We start from the raw sequence: 16,811 nt of genomic DNA, 5'->3' as shown, positions 1-16,811 counted from the left end.
TCCCATGATGCTGCGCTCCGCAGCGGTGACGTACTTCCGCTATTACGCTGCTCACACAGCCGTCTGCTACGGGCAAGATTTGTTGACACCATGAATCCCGCACTACGCTCAAGGCTGGAAACGCAAACGAAAAATCTGGCCGCATGTGTGCGGCGGCCTGGCCTTGCCCTTTCGCGGTGTCGTTGCCGGAGTTGCTATCGGCGGCACGTGACTTTTTATCGGCGGCGAACTCGCAGCCGCACGGGGGGATCGTGCGCTCGCTCCCTTGGATGCACAGCGCACTGTTTATCCAAAAATCGCCGTATCAGATGTGGCCCCGCTGGTGCCGGGTCTTATTTTGTGGCGGTGGTAATTCCTGCCGGCGGCATGTGAAAAAGACATTTTAAACCGATACAGAACCCGTGCACAAAACGCCAGTTCAGCTTGGGGTGACGCGTGGTGGAGAGCGGCAACGTTGGCAAAACATGCTCCGCCGCCGCTCTGAGCTTTCTAGCGCTGGAGCGAGCGCCATTTCTTTGACAATATCAAACATCGGTTGCCCTGGCAACAAGGCACAAACCGCTCTAGAAGTCAGTTACGGTTGCGTGATCCCGGTTCAGCTTGGGGCCCCACCTCGCGGCATATGGGCACTGCAGGCATACTACTCCCTCCCATTTGGAAGTGCGAGATGCGTTTGGCATTACAGGAGGCGATGGTGTGTGTGTTGTGGACGCCTTTGTTTCGCGATGGAATGCGACGTTGTGCTTCTGCGGGTGGATAGTGCTTCCCATGGTCTGGATTATCTTTCTCAAGCGGCGTACGACTCAACCTCGCATGGGGTATGTGCAGTGTGCGTGGCTAAAAGCCATCTCGGCTTGTGCGCCAGAGTTAAGTGACTTGCTGTTCGTCCCCGCAAACCGCGCGCGAGGTGAGTGCCGAATTTACGAGGGGCAGGAGGAGGCAACCCATCGTCTGTCAATCGCGGTTCGGACTTGCAACGCATGTTGTGACGTTGTGTTCGTTCGAAACGCATCTCTGGATTGTTTGGAAGTTGAATAAAATGTATGCGTCAAACCCGGGCATTCGGCTCAGGGCGTTGTCTGCGATTGCAAGAAAGAAGTGCCACGGGGCTTCAACGCTTTCTTTGTGGAACGTACTCAAGTAAGAGAATATTCATGTCGTGTTATGGCCCTGTTGCATTCAATACAAACGGTTAAGCGTTTGTTTACACTTGTTTCGTTTGTCGTAAAATGTCCAAGCACTCCGGCACTCCGCTGGCAGATCAGCCGGCGAGCCGACACTGAGCAGACGACTCATCTCTTTGCCGGAAGTGCGTGAAAAAACCACCCAATGGCAGGATGTCTAGCTCATGACGAACATCTGGGAATCGATGATGTAGACATGTGAAGATGGCGGCGTCCAAAAACACGAAGGAAAGGGTGAGAAAAAAGCGACAAACTTTGCAACAGAAGTGTGAGCTTTCCGCAGCGCGTAAAAGAGTAATACTTGGCACAGATGATGTTGACGACTCAATCTAACGATTGCGCTAGTCAATTTAGTGTGCTCAAAATGCCTTTCAGGGCCCCTTTAACTCCGAATTTCACTCTCTACTCTACGGAGTGTTTTACTCCAAACTGTGACCATACGGAGTGTTTCATATTTTTTAGGCTGAGGTTATAATGAGCAGCAACGAATTTTACAGCACCAAGGTAGCGCACTTTCATTCAATGTAGTGGGAACTATCTCAGGCCATTCTTTGAACACCGATTTTCCCTAATCAGCGGGTGAAAAGGGGAAATACTCGCAAACCAGTTTTCTTGGCGGCCCGCACACCTTCCACTTCCTGCAGACCAGTGTTGCCTGCATGCGGTGGGCTGTTAAAAAAGCTTGCAGTGGTGGAACTGCTGCGCCAATTGCGCCAAGCTGCGCCAATAAGGTCACCCTGCTCCATGCTGCTCCAAAAGCGTGTTATTTTGAATATTTGCTCCATGTCTGCTCCAAAATAGTCAGCGGGTAACGGCGGTTTCTACCGGGAACGAAAACGAAACTCACGGCCGGACTGGAGGAGCGGCGAGCGCGCACTTTCATACGGCCTGCGCACCCAACAAGGAAACGATACAGCAGATTCTTGACAGAGTGAGGGCGCTTCGAACCAACCCTCTGTAGAGTTCCTGTATATCGCGTAGCGGAAGAGTTGCGCGTCTGATTGCCACATGCCGCGGGTTCCAGTTCGACAGTGAAGCCCGATTTCAGCGCTGCGCACAATACCCCATATTCAGTCAGTTCTGCTCAACTGGGCATCGGCGGTTGCGGAAGCGGTGGCAGCAGCGGCAACTCAGCTGATAAGCAGCCGACTATGGTACGCCGGTTTTTGTTCGCGCCTATCGTCGCCACTACCCCTCGCCGCTGTCGCTAGCGCGGCGGCCCGGCGTCAGCTCCTACATGCGAGACGGGTGGCTTTCCCGCACGACCTGGAACTCAAGGTGGCGGATAAACGCGCAACTCTGCTCCCCGAGGGGAGTTATATACAGGAACTCTAACCCTCTACCCTCCCAACCCTCTTTTTTCTTAGTCGACGCATCGCCTCTGGCCGAGCGAGCCGGCAACGCTTGCCGCACGTGTTTTGGATCTGCCGCGGAATATCACCGGTACCAATAAATGCCTTCGCTGCTATATCTCACCAAAAAGAAGACTCGTTGTGCACTTCAGTTGCATGATTAAGAGTTTTAGCTGTATGTTTTTGACAGTGCGCTCGCTGCCAGCGGTCCGCTCAGCCCGACCGGAGCGTGAGCAGCAGAAACGCGTTTAGCTAAGCGATAACCGTATCTCCCTCGGCGGAAACCATTCGCGTCACTGGTTGTGCCCTGTGCGCGTGCAAACCAAGACATCATCCAAAAGGAAAAATAAGAACTGATATTTCAGTCACGGAAAATGCCGCATTTATTGCCTGCCGCACCATTTTCATATAATACAGTCGCTGATAAGATATGAAGGCCTCGCATATTTTTCTTCATGTGCCCCGAGTTAAAATGTTTCTTTCAATTTTTTGATTAGGCGCTTTCGAGTGATAATGTTAGGCTGTTTGACCCTATTAGACCGAACATTCAGAAGGGGGGAAGGAGTCGCCTATTTTAATGACGCACATCTAAATTTACACGGACAGGTATCACGTGTAGCCACGGCAGGGCTAGGGCAGTGGCCAATGCGCGCGCGCCGCCGCTCTACCCCGCCCGTGCTGTAGGTCAACCGGCGAGGGTTGGTCCGCAGCGCCACGAACTAGCGGCGGTGAAAGGTGGGAACTATACCCGAAGCGCAGGCCGTATGAAAGTGCGCGCCCGCCGCTCCTCCAGCCCGCCGCTCGACTCAGCCAAGAAGATGATGAGTAACGCTGACCTCCTCATTTCAAGAGGCATGAGTAAGAATTAAGTGCTTTGGTGGTGTTCAGAGTGGTCAAAGTCTTTTGAAGGAGGGCCAGATGAAGCTATCGGAAGCTCTTTCCAAGCTTCATTGTTTGCAGAAAAGTAAGTAAACCTGTCCAGTGTCGTGCAGAAAGCAATGAGGCTCCTTGTACAATTGCTCTCTTGAATTAGTTTTTTTTTGTGCTTCAAATAAATTTTTGAAACAAAAACATCTAAAAGCTTCTTTTGGTGCTTTTATGGTCTGTATGGTTCTCTTTATTTGGCAGTTTAATTGCATGTCGAGGAATCGCGCTTGACTCTGGGTAGCAGTCCTTGCATGACAATTTAAGTGGTCCAAAATAACCTGCTCCAAAAGCTGGAAAGGGTGCTCCAAATCCACATTTTTGCTGCTCCAAGCACTGCTCCAAGTAGCCAGTTGTCTGTTCCACCACTGAGCTTGGCACGGCATGTTCCACTGCGTAGTTGTGCAGTGTTTGTCACCGTCTGATCAGCTTTTGCGGAAATTCAGCTGTTTTAGCCTATGCTGCGATGTCTTTCAAGGGGCAGGCTTTGTTTGGCCAGCACTGTGCAGTTCTGGGAACAACCACAGAAAGTGAAGAAATGTCACCGACAGCAAATGCGTACGAAATGGAGTGGCAGTGAGGTAGTGCAGGTGCTGCATCGTTTTACCCTGGGACACCGAGTTGAGGCATTGATACAAAAAAACTTCATATCAACGACAAACTCTTGTGCCACGTGATGCACTTGGATGGCAGCGGACAGCGCAAAATTCATTTCTTGCACACAAAGCTGTGACAAGGGCCACGAAACTGGACCCCCTTAAAAGCAAGAAGAAACTTTATTCTTAACAATATAACATTATAATCAGTTCTGTTTCCCTGTAATCGATTTAAAATAACATACATTGTTTGGTCATTACACCCGGTTGATGTTAACAATATCTTTTCCATCCAACCAAACGCTTAAAAACTGTGGCATTTTTTTATTTATTTTTATTTTATTTATTTATTTATTTATTTTTTTTGTGTGTGAATGCTTTGCACTGCCAAACGATATGAAAGATAAATTTCTCTGTTGTACACTGCTGGTCAATCGCAGTATAAGCGGGCAGCACAATGTGGAAATGCAGTTCGAGATATGGAAACGTTTTGTTTGGAAAATAGCTCAACCCAGATGCAACACGAATAGAAGAAAAATTTCTTATTTTTATGCATTGTCACGAAATTTAAAATACTATATTTACAACACGGCCATTGCTGATCACGTGAAGCTTTCATGGTAGAAGCATAGGGTCCACAAAGATCGGCTCCAAGCGAGAGTTTTCATACGCTCTGTGGAGATAAGCCAATCATGATCACAACCTTGGAATAGTGGTTTGACTATATCAGGGGTGAGACAGCTGCGCATATTGCGCAGTTTTGATACAAATTCGTTTTCCTGCGCCAGGCTGCTCCAAAAGCTTGAAAATTGCAAAAATTGCGCCAAACTGCTCCGAAAGAATATGAGAGCCAAAGATTTTAACGCTCCCGTCAATTTCAGTAGGGGAAAATGTTTACTGACGGCATAATTTTCGAGCACCTTGAAGGTGATGCTGTTTGTAAAGGTTTAATTGATTGATCATTCGATAAAAAACCCGCATAAAATTGCCCACAGGATAGATTTTTCAAAAGTCACAATATCGGGTTGCACATGTTATATTGTGTGAATTTTTAAAGTTTTCCCATATAAAGGTTCCACAAACTACTTGTGCAAGTTGATTTTAAAACAGCAATTTTGGGAGCGCCGAACCTCCAGAACGACATTACTAGGCGCCGTCATGTTGGTGGGGTGAAGATTGGAAAACATGGCCGCTGGGCGAAGCAGTTTCTCGTGGTTCAGGCAGGCAGACTGCTCTTCGCCGATTTCTACCGCGGTTTTGGTTATGGGGGTGGCCGGGTTTACATTTAGTCGTTTGACCTATTGCGGGAAGTTACGCGACTCGAAAGACGGGGGTTCATCAAAAACAACGGGGTACCCGCAATATCGCCGTGTTTCGGCCTTGAGTGTGAGGCACGGTGCGTGCTTGAAGTGAAATTTGGGACTCATTACGGCGTTATAAAACGGCGAGTTATTGTTGCTGTTGACAGTGAGCTTGCGAGCGGCGGGAGTGGGACGATGGACACTGCAGAAGTGGCGGCGCAGGCTGCATTACCGCCAAATGTTCAAGCAGTGTCCGATAGCGGGACGGGTTATTATAGCACGCTAGTAATAATGGTTCATCTATCTGAATTGAAATTTAATGCCAAAATAAATTTAATGCCAAAACATACCAATACTCTAATTACGATCGTAGTGAACGCCCACCTTGGGGCTTGAAATGGGAGGACTGGTAGGGTGCGACGACTGTCACCTCGCTTTGCGCAACTTTTGCCGTGGCTCTTAGTTGTGCGTAACGCCGAGTCTGGGATTACATAAATAACAACTTCGGCATTCACGGGATAATAAAAATTTCTTAAAATTGCTGTTTTTTAATTCGATAGTTTCAACGGAACTCCGCGTTATCTATGCATAGAGCCCAAGAATGAAAAAATGGTTTGAAAGGTAGTGTAGTTCGTTCCTTGTGATACTCAGGTAGAAAAAAAATTATTGAAAGGCTGTTTCAGTGTTATGTACGTTCAAAACCGATTAAAAAGCGCACTCCCTCCCCCCCCCCTCCGAGTGGCCCAGAATTTGACTTTTTAGGCTCCCAAGGTGACATAATAAATGTCGTTCTTCTGCTCCAAATCAAGGTTCTTCTGCTCCAAAATCGAAATTTCGCTGCTCCAAAAGCTGCTCCCAAATCTGGTTCAGCTGTCTCACCCCTGCTATATGTGCAGTCATGTTGTTTTTCTGGCCAGTTAATTCATACTCATCAGCAACTACCATAAGTCTAGCTCAGAAGGATCATTTTTGTATTGCAGGGGTTCTCAAGCATGTTGGTCTCCCAGGGAACCCTGCTAAGTTCCGTTAAGTGCCAAGGAACCCCCCCCCACTCCCGCCAGTTTTCATTCCGTTCATGCTACATTAACATGAAATAAATTCAAAAGCAAGCAAGGGTATCGTTTTTTTTCCCGTCGACTTTACGCGAATGCGTACGCTAGCGGCACCTATCTCCAAACAGGAGAAATGCGCATGGGGGTAATATATGGCCGAGATTCAAGTGCAATAGTTTAACCACGTGGCCCGTTTTCGGAGTCTGGCTGGCTACAAGCTGCTGGCGAGATTTATTGCGCAGCTCGCGCGTTTCTGTTATGCGCCGAGATGTGCTTACTGACACTCGGGCGTGAGTAATGGAGGTTCCTTAGATCGATCGCACCTCAAGTTCACCATATAAGACTTTGCGACTGCGGAACCAGGGAAAATTTATCAGTGGCTCGCGGAACCCTGAGGAGGGGCCTGCGGAACCCCTAGGTTCCGCGGAACCCACTTTGAGAAACCATGTTGTATTGGGATGTCGACAGAGTGGCCTCGTCAAGAGTCCATCGCGAGCGTGGGTCAGTGAGACCTACATGCTGTTCTCTCTCCGCACTCGACGTCCAGGCTTGACTACAGTGGAATCTCAATGATACGAATCTCAAAGGGCGGCAAAAATATTTATATCACCTGAAAATTCATATCACCAGAAAAAAAAAAAGTTCTCTGCCGTGGAGGATTATCGTTGGTGAGGGAGGACCAGTGCCATAACGCTTTTGTGCTCACGAGCAACCAAGGCCGTATGGCTGCACCAAGACTCCCTCCTCTTGTCCACGCCGCGGTCGGCTGCTCACGGCTCGCGCATTCGTATATCACCCGCACCGGAATGATAAATGTGTACGGATCATGCGAATTTTTTACATTATATACAATTAATTTTGGTTGGGGGATTTTGAAAATTTGTATCACAGCGAAATTCGTATCAACCGAATGCGTATCACCGAGATTCCACTGTAATCGGTGAACATCACGAGCAAGGTGGCATTGAAAATACGTATTCACTCCTGCATATCAGTAGTGATAGGGTCCACTGGTACCACCACCACCTGCTGATCGCAGCAGCCGGGGTCGCCATCGCCTACTCAAGCAGCAAATTAGGACCACTCCTGTGTTCTTCCGCAGGTGATGAAAACAAAACAGAACACACCCACAAGAACTGCAACCGCTAAATTAACGCCAAACTATTACGGTTCATTAAATAACGCACAGACACCGAACAGAGGCACAGAAAGAACGGAGCACTTCACAGCCCAGCATGGCGGCTGCGGCGGTCGCTTCATAGATGGTGCTGGCATCTGGTCAGAAAAAGCAAAATGGCGCTCCCACGTTTATAAAGGAAAATGGTGCAGAATGAGTGGATATATTGCTTGCAGCTGGTATTTTCAATGCTGGTTGTTATGCTGGCCGTGTCATCCGATTCAGTGACTGTATCTATGACATCATATTTCTGGTTCCTGTTTATTTTTGTTTTATTTTTCTTCCTGCCGGCTCCCTTTGCCAGCACTACAGATACAGGAGGAATTTTTCGGTATCTGCATGCTGGCGAAGGAGTGAAAGAGTGAAAATCATCAGGTTACCTCTAACCTTACGTCACGTGTAACATCAAATGCTTTTATTTTATTTTTTGCTGCAGGTTCTGTTATATTTTTTATTCTGCTCGTTCTTCTTTTATTTTTTATTTTTCTTTCATACACACTACGTTTTCGCGCATTGCCAGGTCCTGTTCGGTGTTGCACGCGCACTCCAGCAAGTGTTCTCATGTGGTACTGATTATCCATCTCTGCACCAGACCTTGCTTCAAACGCATCCAGCTTTTCTTGCATACTAGCATTTCGACGCGCACGTGCGGTTTCGGTTATGATTTTCTCTTCATGCTCATAGTTCTTGTGCATGCATGGGTGGGCCCACATATCTGGTAATTATTTACATTCTGGGAAGCAAACAGGTACAATAAACAGAAGACACAATGACCTTTTTTTGCCGCTTGTGTGGTTCTTCTGAGTCCTGTCATGCCAAAGACTAGAACTCGTGCTCATTCAATCTCACGTGCAATTGATCCGTATCTCCTATTTGCGCGTGACCTCGGACTACCACTCCCCTTGATACCACAGCACTTGATAACCCGCAGAAAGGATGGCATCGTCACACGGCGACTTCACGAGTGGTGACGGCGACAGTGTTAAACAAGCCACCACTGTTTGCTGCGGATCCCAAACCTACGGAAACAATGGCACCCTAGCGCGATGACGACTTCACGGCTTCTTTCTTGGCATTGTACGAGCCATTTGTCAGTGGGGTGGCTTTCCACGTGTGTGATCGGTTCTCATGCTTTACCAAACTTGCAGCGAAGATACGAGCCTACAGCCAGGCCCACTTTGCGCAGCTTTGGCGGAGAAATACACGCACCATTGTGGGTCTGAAAAAAAAAAGAGAGCTGGGAAGATTGCAAACTACATGTTAGAGGCGTTAAAGTACCAGAGTGTCAAGTGCTGCTGCATCAACAAGTGCAAGAAGTTCACCGTTCACCACACAAGTGTCTGCGCACGAGTGTCTTCGTAGGGGATTATTACGGCCTAATCGTATCATCCCGAAATTCGTATCACCCAGAATCGTATCATCGAGATTCCACTGTAACAATCACACAGTGTCTGAACACCTTTTCAGGCACTTGCCTTAACAGCGGAGATCGCCACCTGACCTGCCAACCAAAGCTGCTTCAATGCTGGAGCTCCGAACGAATAAGAAGGTGTTTAGGGAGCATCTTGAGGTAAAAAGCAAGAAAGCTGTCGCACTGAGAGACCTGTCCAACCTTTCAGCCAGAAAAAAGCAGGAGTTTTCCAGAAATGACCTAGAAGCTACTGTCAAATTGCTCCAAAACAAGTACGCACCTACAATTTGACGGAGCTCGAGAACAGTAAGCGCAAAGTGACCCTCTTCCGAGATGATGCCATGAAAAGGTCTTTCGAGGACCATCCTGAAATAATCTTTATTGACGCAACATAAAAGTTGCTAGAAACAAGGATGTCGTGCGTCCTTACACTTATACGAGATCGTTGCGGAAGAATGGTAACCAGAAGAAGGGTGAAAGCGACATGATTGCAGTGGGTTTGTTTGCAGGTGAAGATGGTGACACTCCACGATGGTTTTTTAATGTGTTTAAAGAACTCAACAAGAGCTGGAACTCTGTGAAGTGAAGATCACAATAGCAATGGCCGACAAAGACCTCAAGGAAAGGCGGATTTCCACAGAGCTTCTTCCACAGTCTTCCTTGCACATCTGTGCTTTTTATACACTGCAGTCATTCCGATGAGAAATCAATGTCCGGAAGCTCGGAATTACAAAACCAGCACAAAAGCAGAGCTGGATCTGCTCCAGCGAATGGTGTATGCAGAAGATGACGATGAGTACTGACAGTAGCGCAAAACTCTGAAGTCCTCATCGGCAAAGGCAGTGGTAGACTACTTTGAGTTGAATTGGCATGGCATTCACCACAAATGGGTAAGGGGAGTGAAGTGGTCCTGCAGGAACTACCTCAACTCAAATAACCATGCCGTGAGCATCAACGCGAAGTTGAATGGCATCATTGAGCGATGCGGCTCACTGGAAGACTTTGTGGCAAAATTTTTTTTCTTCGCTCACGCAACAAGGAAGGAACAGTAAGCCGTGGCAGTGACACCCTTTCACAAGAAACGAGTCATAGCAAAAAACAATGAAGACCTGTAGCTGTAGAGCCAGTTGCTGGCTGCATACGCCTTCAAGCATGTGGATCAGTGCCTTCACCTCCCCAGTGGGCTCTCTGTGAGTGCAGACAATGTAACATCTACCAGTGACTGTACCTGTGGCTTCAGAAGGGCAATGCTTCTGCCCTGCTGCCACATGCTCGCTGCACGCAGTCTGCTCGGGTTGAGCAAATTCGACCGTGAACAACGATGGACTGCAGAATGCTACAACAAGGCCCGAGGGGTGCTGCTTTCTGCGGAACAAAAGGAGCCAGAACCACTTCATGTTGACAAGCAGGACAGTAGCCTGTCAAGCCTTCAAAAGTTGCAAAAGGCTTCTGCGGTGGCAGGAAGAATTGCTGGTGTCGTGTCTGCAGTCTCCATGGCTGAGTTTCTAAAATGAGTGGGAATTCGTAAGACGCTTCTACACCACTGGATGGTTGGCAACGACATAAGTCTCGAAGCTAACGCAAACGAAATTGGCGCTCAAGACGACCAGGGTGTTAATGCCAGCTCCGCCTCTCGCGAGCCATGCCCCATGGCTCCAGAACTTCCGGAAACATCAGGCAACACTGATGCGTTCCCCTGCACTTTGGCAGCAACTGTACCTTCCTCAAATTGGGTTTCCAGAGGTCACTGCAGAAGTGCAAAGAGAAAATGATGCAAGTCTCTGCACTGTGGCGCCGACTGAAGTTACCAACAAGACACCTCTCATGTAAGGGACAGTTCAAGTCCCTGAAGTATCAAGCTGTGGTGGCGCTTTGAATCGGCCAGCCAATTTCCAATTTATTTCCGTGTTCCCCTTTTCAAAATAAAACAAGAAAAAAAAAGTGGGGAACAACACCCGCACCAGCAAAGCTATGGCAGGTTTGCAGCCAATCAGATATAAATGAACAGGGGCTAGCACCCAAAATGCAAATTTAAAAAAAAACCAATTAGTCGAATAAGAAAAACACCAAAATACCAAATAACTCTCTCAAGTACCGTATTTACTCGCGTAATCCTCGCACCCCTAATGTGAGCCACCAAAACTTGGATTTTTTGGTTCCTCGCACCCCCAACTTTGCAGCGGCGAAAGTTGCCTGCTCGCGAAACCCGCATGGCGCACGCGCTCTCCAACGCGCGCCCTCCCCCGCCGCCTCTCCGTTCGGCGGAGAGCGCTGTGTATCCAAGGCCATCCAGGCGCCCTAACAACCGGCATGGCTACTCCCTAACAGGCGCCTTAACACGCTACTCACACTGTCCTTGAGCCGGTTTCGCGCATGTTTTGCGTGCGCGCAACTAGACGGTGTTCGCGCAGCCCGCTGTCGTGTCGTCGTGTCGCCGTCGTGGTCCCGTCGTTGAGCGGGAGCAGTCAGTGAGTCACTCGCGTCAGTGGTGGATAGCTCGCTGCCATTTTGAGAACTTTTTGATTTCTTTGTTTTGTGCTTGGTGCCGCTTCGCCATGGGGAGGAACGCCAGCTACACTGCCGCTTTCAAATAGACCCTATGCAAAATGCGCCCCGCCATCTCACGTCGACTCCGGTAACTAGGTCCGCCATTTTGGTACGGTCGTTTGAAACCGAAACCAATTAGCAAAACATAGAAGGCGGGCATTGACCGCTCTTGGTGATGGACTACAATGCCGGAGCATTGATTCGTGCCGCAGAGCACGCAATGCGGAAATACCGGTTCAAATGGAAAAAAGGTACGTGAAGTTCCACGCTTTTGAACGAACTTTGTGACGCGAACTGTGCCGGCGCGAGCAACCTTTGTGACACCCTGGGCGCGGTGCGCTTGGAGCGAATATTTGTCGTTGGTTCGCTAAGCGCGGGGTTCCGTAGTCGCTGTCCGTATGAAAAATACAGCTGTGTTGGAGTTCTGTTGTCCAGCCTTTGTATTCTAAATGAAGCCTGAGCGTGCGCCGCCTATTCACGCGACTGACAGCGGCGCTCGACCGGGAAAACAGTACCACACGTTGCCAAAATTAGGCTGTTTCTTTACTCGTCCCTGTCGCTCTGCGCCCGCTTCATTTCATTGTTAAATGGTAACGCTTAGCCCCTACACGAGCTTTTATCTTACCTAGGGCTGTAAACAAACTTTTCTTGCCGCACTACGCCGTCACGGCGCGGTTGAAAATTTCCTCTGTGGCGGGCGCGCACGGTATGGGAGTGTGTTGTTGGTTTCTTTACGTTGCATTTAGCCGCGTGTCGTTGCAGAAGTGGCGAACACTGTTTTATGATGATCTAACGGTGGAAAATTTGAGCTTTTGCACTTGGTTTCCGATTTGCCGGGCTGAAAGATTTGTTGTTACGTCAAGTTAACTTGGTGCCCATTGTCATTCCAGCAACGATGTATTTACTGTCGAATATTTTGCGACTAAAATACACTCACTCCTCTAGTTTGTCACATGCTGCATGCATGCCTCCGACGTAATGATACCGGCCATTGATGTAGGTAGCTGAGACAATTTTCAAGTTTTATTCAAAAAGAAAAAAGAAAACGGCCACAGTTGCATCAGGCCGCCGCGCATCAGCTTGAGTGCTTTTGCGTTTTTGTGGATATAACTGTGGATATAAATGGAACAAAAAGAAGCATTCGCGCACCCCTGCATGTCGCGGTCTAGTAAACACGACGTTGTCCAGCCTCTGCCTGCTTGCGAGATGACCACGGCGAAATGTGGCTGAATGCTTGCTGGTAGCTCATAGGTGACTCTTCAGGTGCCATGCCAGTCCTTGTTTCTGTCACTGGGAAGGGGGGGGGGGGGGGGGGAGGAGGAGCGGGAGGGCAGCACAACTGGGGCAAAAAACTCATTCCCAAGGCTACCAAGTTTTCTCCCAAGCGCCTGCACGGCACTTTGTTGCTGCTCGCATTGCTCCTGTACTCGACGTGCATCGAACAGACGCATTGGCAAGGGAAGGGAGGGGCCATTTTATCGCGGGCTTCTCCAGTCAATGTTTTGGACACTCGCTGGCTTGATGCCCTGCTGTCTCGGACGTCCCCACTGTTGTGGCAGCTCAGTGGACGCAAGCTCCGGTGGCGCCTCTTAAAACCTTCGGCTTGCAAGAGGGCGAGTAGGTGCACAGCAGCCAGGATGTGACTCTATGCGCCACTGCAACCCGCCGGGCACTCGCACGATGCCTCCCCAATCGCCCCACTGTCCGTCTCAAAGGTGAGGCACACAACATAGGGCCGGCCACTTTTCTTCTGGGAGCGAAAGCAGCTGCAGAGCACATGGATGAGGCCCAACCTTCAAGAACAGAGAGAGTATCAGTACATAACACTCAGGGAAGAACAGGACTAGTCCGCTACAGTTATGGTAAAGGGACAGAGCAGAAAGAAGTGGCCGCAAGGAACAGACTCAAAATGACCAGATTTTGTGTCTTGCTTAACACTGTTGCAAGGGCAATAATCTACACCTCAAACAGCAATGATGTCAAAATTGTTTTTCAAGTTCGAGCGTGCAAGTATATCTGCGTGCTTTGTTAATGCATTTTTCAAGAGAAGGAAGTTTAACATTTAAAAACCTCAGCGTGGGTAATGATGTATACCAGTACCCGCATAATCGTGTTCGTCATAACTTAAGCAAGCAATAATATGATTATCTGGAACTCACTTCCACAATCTTTCGAGATAAACAGGTAAACATTCGGGCTATACCGATGACCCATCGAATTAAAGAAATCTTCTAGTTCAGTGAGTTCGAGCTAACGAGGTTTTACTGTAATATCTATTCGTGCACACCAAAAACATGCGCTTTAGAAACAAACACTACCACCCCACCGCCAAAAAAGGAGAAGAAAGACACACAAACAGATTTTTGCGCAGAACATGCGCAATAAATAATGAACGCACAAAAAAAGAAAATTCAAGGCGTATGTGAGCTTTTGTAGTTGACTTCGCCGCAAAGCACGATTGCTTTGCGGCAAACGCGCGGGCGGACGACCGTCACGGAAAACGCCCGCAACCTTTCCGTAAACATCTTCGCCAAAAATCATCCCGTAAATTCCATGTACAGCATTTGAAAATACCTAATCCACCCACTAGCGGTACGGTCTGGCGATTGTCGCTCTCCTCTTTCAGGGTTACTGCAACAGGGTCGCCGCTACGCATTTGCGTGGTAAACAACGATGAACAAAGTGCTCTACAAATGCTCATACCGGTTAACTCGCGTCAAGTAAAAACAAAGAAGGATTTACTTACTGCGAGTCGCACGTGTTTGACCGCACCGATGAAGGCGAGCAATGCGCCTCGGTGGCTAGGCGGCATGCCCTGCTCCGCTGCCGCTCGGATGGGTCTTTGGCGCGGCACCCCGAGTGGTATGAGTCTTCAGACACAGTCGGCAGCGCAGGCAAGTCCTTCGTCCACAATCCGCGGTCGAGAGCCGGAAAACACCGTCCAGTTTGAGCCATACGGCGTTACCGTCACCTACTCTTCCACAGTAAACAATACGAGACTTCCCGATCGGCGCCCGTACCAATATGGCCGACGGTCTCGTTTACATCAGTGTTGCTAGATCACCAAGCAGTTTCGCATAGGGTCTATTGAAAGCGAAAGAGTACGCGATCGACCACGGCAACCGTGCCGCAGGCAGGCACTTCGGCGTAACCGACTCCAGCGTGCGTTACCAGCGTTACTGGAGTAGGGCACGCACATGACGCACATACGACGACGAGATAGGGCGCGCGCCAGAAAGCACAGGTGGCAATTTCATGATCGCTGATGGACGGGAGACTGTTTACGTTGTAAATAATAAATAAAAAGAAATAGCTGCTGTTGGCAACACTGAGCTTACATATACAAAAAACGACCGCTACATTTAGCGGGATTAGCATAAGGCAAATTGGCAACACTGTGCACCGGAAATTTTTTTTCCCCGCATAATTCTCGCACCCCTAACTTTGCATTGACTTTTCCGAAAAAAAAAGTGCGAGGATTATGCGAGTAAATACGGTAACTCCTTCTATAACTCCTAAAGTCCAAGGTGAACGATTCGTACGTGTTATGGATGAGCGGTACGAAGCAGATATATCCAGATATATAGCCAATGAACACAGTAGAGAGCAGCCTGCTTCTTTCTACACCACTATAAAGAATGTCAAGTTGGCACCTTCAGTGCGAAAAGGTGGACGGCCAAAAGGAAATATGCTAACAGTGATTGGACTTCCCAGGAAAAAAAAAAAAGCTACACTACAAGTATTTATGCCTCGGGATTTCGGGCTGTATTCACCCGTTCAAACATAAATAGCTCCGTCTTAATTTCTAACTGAATGAAATGTAGAAATAGGGTGAGATGGCTTATACCACACCTAATAAGTTATTAGTGGCTTTGTTGCTGAAAAATTTAACATTTATTTGTTTTATTTCCTGGCATCCTTGAAACACCACAAGCATCGACAGGTGTAGACGCATGCAGGCCGACAAGACAGACAGATGGAGTTGCAACTCGTGAGGAAAAAACAATGAAGTGGACTAAGTCGGATCAGTGTTAAGGCACAGCTTTCTTTGGTGCTTACACTAACTGTTCCTGATTTTAACATCGAATTTGGATGTAATCCTATCCTTGGTGCAATGCGACACCAGTTCTAGTGCCACTGCTGTGCCAGCAAGCACAGCATCACCCCCTATTTTCACATCACGTTTGCCACTATTCTCCTTTCCCCCAGCACGTTGTATCGTGCCGAATCATCACCATCCATCACCATCACCAGCCTATCTACGCCCACTACAGGGAAAGGCCTCTCCCATAGATACTCAAGTATCCGCCTCCTGTGCTAACTGCGATCAATGTATCCCCGCAAACTTCTTGATCTCATCTGCCCATCTAACTCTCTAACGGCCCCCTGCAACGCTTGCCTTCTCTAGGGATCCACTCTGTTACCCTTAATGACCAGCGGTTATCTTGCCTTCGCATTACATGCCCTGCCCACGTCCATTTCTTCTTCTTAATTTCTACTAATATGTCTTTAACCCCAGTTTGCTCCCTGACCCACTCCGCTCTCTTCTTGTCCCTTAATGTTACACCTATCATTTTCCGCTCCATTGCCCGCTGAGTCGTTCTCAATTTGAGTTGAACCCTCTTAGTGAGCCTCCAAGTTTCTGCCGCGTAGGTGAGTACCGCTAAGATGCAGCTGTCAGACACTTTCTTCTTCAGGGACAATGGTAGGCTGCCATTCATTATCTGAGAATGCCTGCCAAATGCACTCCACCCCATTCTTATCCTTGTGATTATCTCTGCCTCATGGTTGGGATCCGGGGTCACAACTTGGCCTAAGTAGATATATTCGCTTACCACTTCCACTGCCTCGCCACCTATCTCAAATTGCTCTGGTGTCGCGAGGTTATTGATCATTACTTTAGTTTTCTCCGTATTAATTTTCGTGCCGAACAGGCGAGGTCAGATTCGATGACAGAGGCAGGAAAAGTGCGACTTTAACACGCACCCCAGCCTAGTTATGATGTTTGCACAATTAAGAACGACACCTTGAGCCTGTTTAAGGTTGGCTGATACTTTGCTGTCAGATTTGTTTGCTTTGCACGTGCCAGTCGGCGGATCCTCAGTAAGCAAGCTTACTCAACGCTGCAACAGCCTGCTTTACGCAGCAGCTTGCCCTTTTCTATGGACAGGTGGCCTAAAAAATTCCCCCGCATTTCCCCGAGGGGGAGAATGTGAAAGTGCGAATGCACGGTTGTCGGCCCGCTTGCGGCGCTTGCGCTCGGCCCC

At 48.6% G+C, this 16,811-nt stretch overlaps 1 protein-coding gene across 1 annotated transcript in view; it reads left to right on the top strand.

Annotated features, from left to right (window-relative positions):
* Window positions 1-16,811, top strand: part of Dus3 (Dihydrouridine synthase 3) — a 67,414-nt gene that overhangs the window by 44,343 nt on the left and 6,260 nt on the right. The gene's annotated exons all lie outside the window — the stretch shown is intronic.

Source organism: Haemaphysalis longicornis, unplaced genomic scaffold, assembly GCF_048455015.1.
Source record: "Haemaphysalis longicornis isolate Haplotype H1 unplaced genomic scaffold, Haemaphysalis longicornis Haplotype H1 scaffold_2, whole genome shotgun sequence".
In the NCBI taxonomy this organism is placed as follows: Eukaryota; Metazoa; Arthropoda; class Arachnida; order Ixodida; family Ixodidae; genus Haemaphysalis; species Haemaphysalis longicornis.
Note: the sequence above shows the minus strand (reverse complement) of the source record. Positions and strands in the feature narration are given on the sequence as shown.